General features: G+C 40.8%; 1 protein-coding gene across 4 annotated transcripts in view; it reads right to left on the minus strand.

Moving 5' to 3' along the window:
• ZMYND11 (zinc finger MYND-type containing 11) overlaps positions 1-9,029 on the minus strand; it is a 105,313-nt gene extending 96,284 nt beyond the window's left edge. The window contains exon 1 of one of the 4 annotated variants that reach the window (XM_032680427.1): positions 8,800-9,029. The gene's annotated coding sequence lies outside the window, so the exon portion shown is untranslated. Of the gene's footprint in view, positions 1-8,335; positions 8,404-8,799 lie in introns of those variants that run through there. The other 3 variants (XM_032680445.1, XM_032680454.1, XM_032680436.1) reach the window with 3 other exon arrangements.
• Positions 9,030-9,704: the final 675 nt, after the last annotated feature.

Genomic DNA, 9,704 nt, shown 5'->3' on the forward strand with positions numbered 1-9,704 from the left:
AAGCTACATGTCTTCAGGAATTAGTGCTACAACTTAGGTTTATACTTGGTTGACTGGAAAATGGGTTATTATTAACAAATGTTTTAAAACTACTGAGAAAAACAACATCAGCATGGATAAAAAAAATAATAAAATGGCACCTGCAGATACTTGACTCTTAATCTATATTTCCTAAAAGGTACAAGTTGAAAAACAAGAGGAAATCTCATGTCTGGAATAAGGGAGAAGTTATGAGTATGCTTCCAATTAGGAGACTTACAAAGAAGCCTTCTGGGAGCCAGCAAAGTGGAAAGTGTGCAGGAAAAGGAAGAATGTCTTTCTTACAACAAATATTTCCTGCAAATCTCTTTACTTCAGGTCAGTGTAAGAAGAAGAAGAAGAAGACAAAGCTACAAAACTGAAAGGTGCAATTACAGAGGTAGAGTGTCCATGTTTCTCACTTTCCAACACTGTCAGTCTGAAATGCCTCCAGGTATGCATCAGCACTCTCCTTCAAAAAGATATGTCAGTGAAATAAAACATTTTCTTTTAACAAGCAAGCAAACAAACAAGATTTTAACATGGCAGCTTTTAAACAACCTGACATTACATTTTAGTCTGGCTGTTAAGACGTCAGATATCGTCAGGTACCAATGAGCAAAGTGTACATCCCTTTTCACTGTTCCTCACATTTTACCATGACCAAGAAAAGTTTTCAGAAATCTATTTCTATTTGTGGAAAAAAAAAATCTCTTTTCTTTTTTATTGAGAAAACATTAGTGTCAATGCTAAATTATTCAGTGTGCTGTATTATATTAAAATGTGAGCTTGCATGTGATGACTGACACTGAAACATCCAGCTTCCTGAGAAAAGGTTCATGCAATCAGTTCTTAAGAACATCCTAAATTCTCAACTACAGTTATATGAAGCAGTCTGGTTCCTGGGGAAACAACTAATAACAATTCTTTGTCTCTAATCAAGAAAGGAAAAAATTTTCTGTCATTTCTGAACTGCATAACAAAGAAGGAATAGAAGCACAAGCTGAGGAGAACATTGCTCTTTCTAAACTCTTTGTTGAATGGAGCAAAAAGGATTGCCTAGGCTTTGCAGGTAAATGATAATGAACAGGATGAAACAAGGTCATTTTCAGAATTCAGGTTTTTAATTTATGTTCTGTGATACAAAAAACCCCAATATAATTTTATTATTTAACTGCTTTCACATTCAAAATTTCCATAATTTTGAAACTATGTTGAAATTCTCAGTTTCCTGACATACCTGTTTTCTAACTTTCCTAAATAAAAATAAACCTTTCTTCTCATAATGGTATCAGCTTTTCCAGTAGGAATTTCTATTTTACCTGTTTTCTTTATTTATAATTAAGGTTTTTTATAACATACAGGATTTAAGATATATAGAAAATGTTACAAGTCACTAACAGAAAAATTGTATTCACATTGTTCTTTTCATAAATACTGTAAATTCCTTCAAAGACTAATGCACATGTAGGAAAAGTGTGTTAGCTTCAATAGAAACAATCATCAATGCAAAATTTGGCATGTGCAAGAATAACAAGTCATACTTTTGATATTGAAAAGGCATAAAAATGCCTATGTAGCACTGCTATGTAACTCCAGTAGAAGAATCAAAAATATAACATTACATAAAATTATATCAGCACAACGAACTGTAACTGTGTTCTTCCTTGAATACTGGAGTTATACATAAGGTTTTAATTTTTAAAACTATTTTACGAAACTAAACTTCATTCATCAGTATCCGCCATGGCCTCCATGGCCTCATTTTTATGCCTGAGGGAAAAAAAGTGCCTATATGATCAAGGTCTCCATCATTATATTAATAATAATCTATGGGTAACAGTGAATTTTCTGCAGTGCATATCAATTTTCATCAGTGAACAATCAGTGACTGTGTGGCCTGTGATTACATTTTATGAAATAGCAATTCTTTTGTTTTGATTTTGTGCAATTTTGAACCTGGATCCTACTAATTGCTTGGGGAAAGGGGACTATGCATAAACATTGGGTTTAAGCTTGTCTCTGAAATCAATGACAGCTCAGAAAATTAACAACCAACCAGAAGGAAAACTGGAGAACCCCCCCCCATTCTGAGGTAAAATTTCCACTTTAATTTGTGCTTGTGAATGCACACACACTGCAATGTTATGCAAGGCACAGACTATCTCCTCTTCCAAAGTTTTCTTTTACTGGCAATGACACCAAGAAAATAGTAATAAGGCACAAGCAGCCAATGCAGACTTGGCTGGTACTTGGTTTCTGCCTTGAGAAGCATCTGTAATTGCAAACAGGTATCTGTAGTGTGAGATCCTCTCTTACTGAATGCATAAATGTTGTGTGAGACTTAACAGAGAATGACGACAGCATGCTAAGAAACATAAAGCTCTCTTGTCTCTCAGATCTTCTCAAAGATTTGTCGAGCAATAAACATACCTCATACCCTTTTAATTTCTTTTCCACAGTATACTATTTCTAGCTACTTTGGGATTCTGGTAATCATTTTCTCTCAATCCCATTTTGTTTTACTTCATTGCTTTTCCAAAAGGTTCCAATAAAACCTCACATTGACAGATAAGAATCGCTCTGCTAAAATTAGTAAACTAAGTACCATGTCCCGTGAGTCACAGCGTGAGACTCCCATCCACCTCTCTTTAAAAGACCAGATAACAATGCCATGCCCTAAGTGCATGAGATCAAAGCACAAATGCCCACTTGCCAAAATGCTGCTTTTGAGTACTACACCTGCTAGCAGACTCCTACAGTCTGTAGCCAAAACATTAGCTATCTGCATTAAAATCATATATTTGAATATATGGCAAGTTGGTTTAATGTTTATTTTTAACATACTAACAAAGCAAGAGAAAATGAAGCATAGGAGAAATGAGAGATAAACAGCAATATGTTTAACTCTTCTTTTTTTAAATTACTAGATCTCAAATCAACAGTATCCTATTCTGGATAAAAACAATTTATTGCAGTGAGGCCAGTTCTTTGCCATTTCCACAAAAAGGGTGAATGGGATGTTACTGGTATTTTTGTAGGTGTGTTTTGAATTAATTTTTTAACCAGTAAGTGGATTTTAGTAATTCAAATTTCACTGTGTCTGGTGCTAAAATTATTTGTTAAGAATTAGTTTTATATCATACTAGAAGTAAGAGCTGTATGAAGAGTCAGAACCACTACTTCACAATGGTTTATTCTGCAAAGATTTAATCCTGGAATTGAAAATTTAATATAAAGTAAAGGTATATTCAAAGATATTCTCATTGTTGGTAAATACATCAGTAAACTATATTTTACTTATATTTTTTAATATATTTCTAATTTTGGAATTACAAATACTATGGTCCTGCCATTTGAACTAATAACATAGTTAAACTCAGTTTACACGTCTCTCTACTTCCATAACAGGAACTTTTGCCTTTAGTGAAGTAGAAAATGAGAGACTGGAAGAAAATCAAAACCAGACGTTTTGTACACAAACTCTCAATAACTATGCCTTGGATTTATCTACGTGGTACAGCTACAGGATCAGGCTCTGATGGGATATTACCAAAGCTGGCTGACCTAAAATTAGACACCATGAGCTTTAAACTTGGGTTCATGGACATGTCACAGCGTATCACCCCTTGTGCCTTCTCTCACCTGCCCACAGAACTAAAAGACTCCAGTCATTTCAGGGAGAAATAAACCAAAACACATAAATATGAATGAAATCTTACTAAAATGCTACTTTTACCCCTAAAATTTTTTTTTCATATAATTCAACATCCAGAGTGTGTTAGAAATAAATAAATAAATAATAACACAGCGTTCAGGCTTGGTCAGTTAACTTGATGGCAGACATTGGTTTAAAGAGATGATAAAACTATGTTTAAAGACTGCAGTTGAAAATACAGGGGAAAAAAATGGGCTCAATTCGGCCCTGTTGTTGCAGGGAGCTGCATGTAGAGGCCTTGGAAATCAGAGAGCTCTGTGTGCCACAGGAGTTCACCTGTGCAGGCTTGAGGCCACAGTGTTTATTATACTGTACACGGCCACACTGGCATCTATCAACCTACTGCCAGTTACCTCCACTACACCCAGGAATGAAGGATTTTATGGAGTTTTCCACCCCTGTTTCGAATTTTATATAGATGACAAGATACTCTCATGACAAGTGAATTTGTATTTTTATACTACACTGAAAAATGGTGAAAACTTCTTCTTTTCTTTTTTTTGTAACATAGGAGTTAACTTATTAAGAAATTCCTCCAAAATGGAATCATCATCTTATAAACTACCTATTTTGCAGGTTATACTCTCCCAACTGGCAGATTAAACCTTAGAACAATAACCCAATTATGAGCTAAATTTACATTCAACTGATCAAAAATTATCCAGAACCTGACAAGAACAATCTTTGTTCACAACATTTAGCACAAGCAACACTGACAGACTAAAATATATGAGCTATATAAAAGATGACATACGTTGCACTGCCCAGCTACCAAGGGCACCACGCTCCAAGTACTACACAAGTATTGTGGGAGTGTTCATTTCATCCTGAGACTAAGCAAACTCAACAAAAACCAAGGCACAAAACCCACTGCAGATAAAGAACATGATCTGACATTAGCTCCTAAACAATCAGTGCAAGAAGGATGGCTAAAGAAAGTCCTATTACATGGAAGAAAAGCCACTGCAATTAATAAAATCAGTGGCAAGGATTTGAAATAAATTTCTATATATACTGGATGGATATAAGAAAAGGAATTGCTCCAACAATTCTAATCTAAGCTTTGAAAAAACCCCCAAACTCTACTTCATTGAGGAAAGGAAACTCTTTTGTGTGTTTGGCCAGTAATTTTAAACAATTCGGCATTTTATGAACAAAGTTCATCACTGGTGTGAGCCACATATACCTTGCACAGATTAATTTGGTTTATAGTTCGACTTGGCATTTGTAACAACCCACATTATGGGTAAAAGACTTCTTTTACTGACATTTATGCTAATCTGGATCTAGCTAAAAAGTTATTTAAGAAGAAAATCAGAAGTTTACTGGTGACATCTTTATCATCACCTTGTCCCTCTTTCAGAACTTTTAGCCTGGACCAATTCACACTGCCTGAGGTCTTCACACACTTCCAGAGTTAAACGATCTGAAAGACTGTGGAAAGCAGTAACTATGAAAACTAGTTACAGGTGTGTCTAAAATTTCTGAACTTTAGCTGATGGAAATTGAGTCCTGAATTTCAAAACATGTCTTCTAATTCTAAAATTTCCCAATTGTCAAATTGTGTGAAATGAGACAATTTGCTAACAAACCAGATAATGCAGACATCTATGGAGAGGTTTAGATGCCTAAAATTAAGAAAACATTTTCAATGTTATATTTTATCTATTTCTTTTTGAAGTATTTTATTCTAATTCAGAGATTGCAGACAGTACAGTTCAGTGGTCCCCAGGATGCTGTTCACAGGTAGAAATGCACGACAGTCTAGATGTAGCCTGAGGCACTTCAAGGTGAGTTTGAGGCCAAATTAGTTGTCCATTCGCATAGTTTTCTTCTCTGGGAGCACCATGTCACTAACAGCACCCAGCATGTTTTATTTACCTACAAGGTGGAAAAGTTGAGCACACTTCACAGCCTTTCACCATCTCGTTTGCTCTTGAGATGACCTTAGGCTGAAAAATGATTCAGGCTCTTCCTCAGGTCTTTCTGAACAGTCCCTTCTACTCTCTGCTATGAGGGCAGGGGGGAACCTGAACCAGGCAACCTGAACAGTAGCTGCACACAGAATGCCTGGATACAAGCTGTATGGACACACCACCCCACATAACAGCAAACATCCTACAGACTGTGCACAGCAATTCTGGTCATGAAATTCTTGTCACTTTGATAGTGCTCAGTTTTTTACTGGAAAGTTAAGATGTATTGCTCTGGTTCGTACTACATAAGAACTAAGACAAACTACTAAGAATTTTAATTCATGGTGAACAATTTTTTTTTTTTTTACATTTATATTTAAAATTCTTGCTTAGATTAAAAAAAAAAAAAAAAAAAAAAAAAAAAAAGAAAAAAAAACAAACCCAACCACCAAAAAAGGTGCAGTACCCCATTAAACTTGTGCAACAAAGTTTCAAACTGTGGAAGAGTATCTTCTAGCGAGTCAACGAAGTTTTAAGACCCGCCCCCAGACAACATCCACACACTCACAACTCCCCTCGCGTAGTTTCATCACAAGACAATGTCCATCACATTACCCAGTTCAGGAGATGCAGTGGAAAAGTAATTTTTCTCACTCGGTCCTTTGCGCTGAACCCGATACCAAGTATCAGTTGCTGATGCAGAGACCACCATCCAACCCACAACGAACAAAAAGTCATCAACACAGTTACTTTTTCCCCCACTCACTAAAACCAAACTAACCATCAGCAAGGTAAAGTGTTCTCTGATGAACTACATAGACCATGAACCATTCCCTTCCCGCCTTTCCCCATACAACTATCTGGTCAAAGCAGAGAAGGTTTGTATAGGCATGGAAAATCTGGCATTTTAATGCCATGATTCCACAGTGGGAATTAATTAATGGTGCAAATCCACACTGTAAATTATTTTGTGGGTACTTTCACTTGTATACAAAACACCAGTCAGCAAATAGTCTACTTCCCTAAAGACTTTCTGTAGCACACTCAGAATGGTTGATAATTTAAAAAAAAAAAAATGTGGAGAGATGCCAGGTCCTTTACACTGAAGGATAAGGAACTAGAAAAACCCAAGGGATTGCAACTTGAACCACAAACTGGCATTTTCCCTCCCATTACCCCCCCTCCTGACACCTGTCTCAGTGATCACCCCTAAAGAATTAAACAATTTCCTTCAGAGAACAGCAACAGAAGTGAGAAAATATCAGCCTATCTAGGACAAGAAGGCATTTTCTACCTTTGTTCTTTTTTACTGCAGTAAGATCTTCTCAAAACTACAACAAATAGAATTACTCCCTACAATACAGAAACCATGGCAGATGATTCTAGGGTGTTAAATGCCCAATTATACAATTATAAAACCAACCAGCACCAAATGAGTTTTTCACTCCTTTTCCTCTTCTCAAGCCACCCCATCTCTAGCCTCTCTAAAGTTCTTTTTTCCACGTTCGCAGACAACCAAAACCAAATTCTTAAAGTCTGTTTTTTTCAGGATAAGCCCCAAAAGACACACACAAAGTTTCTCAAGTCCTTAACATCAATATTTTACAAGTGGGCTGTTGTCTGGAGCACGCAGACGGCCGAAGCGTGCCGAAGCTCCCCATCATCCCTACCATGGGCACCCCCACACCTACACTTCCATCCTTTCCCCGAAAAGAAAGGAGACAGGCCTCTGAGCAGCCCCGAGGCAGGGGGAGAGGGAGAACACCCCAAAAAGTGCACCGAGGGGAGTTATCTGAAGACACGGCTTCAGGGGTGCACACACACACAAAAACCCCCAAGCCCCCAACAAAAGCCAGCCCCTCGATGGTCCACATTCCCCGGAATGCGGCCGCCGAGCCCGGCGGGGCTCCGGGAGGGACCTTTCTGGTGGGGGCAGCGAGCGCGTTGCTCTCGGGGAGCCGGAGGGACACAGCGGGGAAGTCGGCCCCTCTTGCCCCCGGGCCCTACCCCAGCCACATGGGGGAGGCGAGGCAGCCCCGGGGCCGTGCCGGGGCACAGGGCGATCCGGGCGGCGAGGCCGTCCCGGCCGCGGGGGTGGCACCGCCCGCAGCCGCCGAAGGGAGGAGGGCTGCGGCTCCGAGTTCACCCCTCTCCCCGTCCCCTCCCCTGCCCCCCGCGGGCACGGCAGCCATGGCCCCTCGCCCGGCCTGTGGGGGCCCCGCCGTCTCTCTCTCCTGTGGAGCCTCGGCGCTGTCGAGCAGCTGCCATTACTCGGGCCAAGACCCGTCCTCCAAACAGGCATCCCCCCTCCCCAGCGAGGAAATGCGGCGGCGGCGGGGGGGGTGCGAGCGAAGGGAAAGCGGGGGAGAGTGGGGAGCAAAGCGGTGGCCCCGCGTGTGGGGAAGAGTGGGACCGGGGGGGTGGCGGGGCCGAGGCCCGGCTGCGCCACACCCCGCCCGGCCTCGCCTCTCACGCGAGTCCCCGGCTCCCCGCGCCCTGCAGGCCCGCGCCGAGCGCTGGAAGCGGCGATTCTCCCCGGAGCGCCCCTCTCCCCAGCCCACCTCCTCCCGCCCCGGCCCCAGGGCTGGCTGCAACTCGGCACGGGGGACCCGCCGCCGCCTCCCAGCCGAAATCCGACCGGGGGAAGGTGCGGGGTACAAAAATAATCGCCGTTAATAATCACACGCGCTCCGCCGCCGTCCCCTTCTCCTCCGCGGTTTCCAAGCGGGCTGCCAGATAATCCTGCCCACTCCGAAAAATGAAATAATAATAATAATAAAAAAATCCCGCCTTCCATCTCCCCCCCGCAGCCCCACACATTTTATTATTAAGTATAATTGCTCCCCCCCTCCTCATACGGCACCCCGCGGGGAAGGATTGCCCCCTCCCCTGGTGCCCAGCCCTTCCCCTGTCCCCTCTCCCCCATCTCCTTGGAACAGTGTGTACATGATTTTGTAGTTTTTTTAAGGCGCCATGTTTATAATCCTCCATCATATTAAAAAAAAAAAAATCCACCCAGCATGAGACACGGCGTCTCTCGCACCCCAAAGCCAGGGAGGCAGACACAGAAATATCCAGAGGGCTGTAAATTCACCCCCCCCTCCCGCACACACACCCCTCCTCCCCAGACTTAAAAGTCTCTCTCACCTTGTGCTGCTGGCGCTGCTTCTGCTGCTGCAGGGGGGGAGAAGTTAAGCCAGGGGAAACTTTTCAATCCCTTCCCCAGGCCGCTGCTGCCTCCTCCTTCCACATATTTTTCCCCTCAGAGTTTTATTGTGTCTGAATTTTCTCTCTCTCTCTCCTCTTCTGTCTGTCCACAGTTCAGGTTTCTGGGGTAAACAGGGTTTAGGATGGTGCTAGGGATATTTGGGAGAAGGAGAACTCTAGTGGTGTCTGCTGGAGTTGCTGTTTGTTTCTTTTATTATTTTTTTTAATAATACATTTGAAACGGATCTTTAACTATTTATTATGTATGTATTTTATCATAGTCTTAGGTCTGTACCCTGTCTTATTCCAGAGGAAAAATATGGCGCTTATCTGGCCTTGATACGTGCAAATTCCTTCTATCATTAATCCAACTTGGAGAAATTACAGATAATGTTTTTGAAGTAGACACTCACCTTGAGCAACAGAAACTAAAACATACAGAATCAACGATCTGTCTCAGAGTTGTCTATATGTTATAAACTGTGGATCATGAAACCATAGAACCATTTAGATTGGAAAAGATCTTTATGATCATTGAATCCAACTGCTAGCCATACTTTCACTGCAGGGTTGGGAAATGCATGGTAATATGAAATATATCACTTTATAAGCATATATAGATATGTAAGTAGCAAGAAAACCTGTACATTTTATCCTGATTTTTATTGACTTTGAGATAAATATTAATAAATGTCTAGGAAAATTTATTCTGAAGTTTCTGAAATTTGCAGGAATTATTAAATGGATAAGTAACACACTTCACAGTTAATTAAACTTGACTAGAGATGTGGCATGCTTTTATTAAAATACACTGCAAGCTTAGTTCTATAAACATTTATGCATGC

Source organism: Chiroxiphia lanceolata, chromosome 1 (assembly GCF_009829145.1).
Source record: "Chiroxiphia lanceolata isolate bChiLan1 chromosome 1, bChiLan1.pri, whole genome shotgun sequence".
Taxonomy (NCBI): Eukaryota; Metazoa; Chordata; class Aves; order Passeriformes; family Pipridae; genus Chiroxiphia; species Chiroxiphia lanceolata.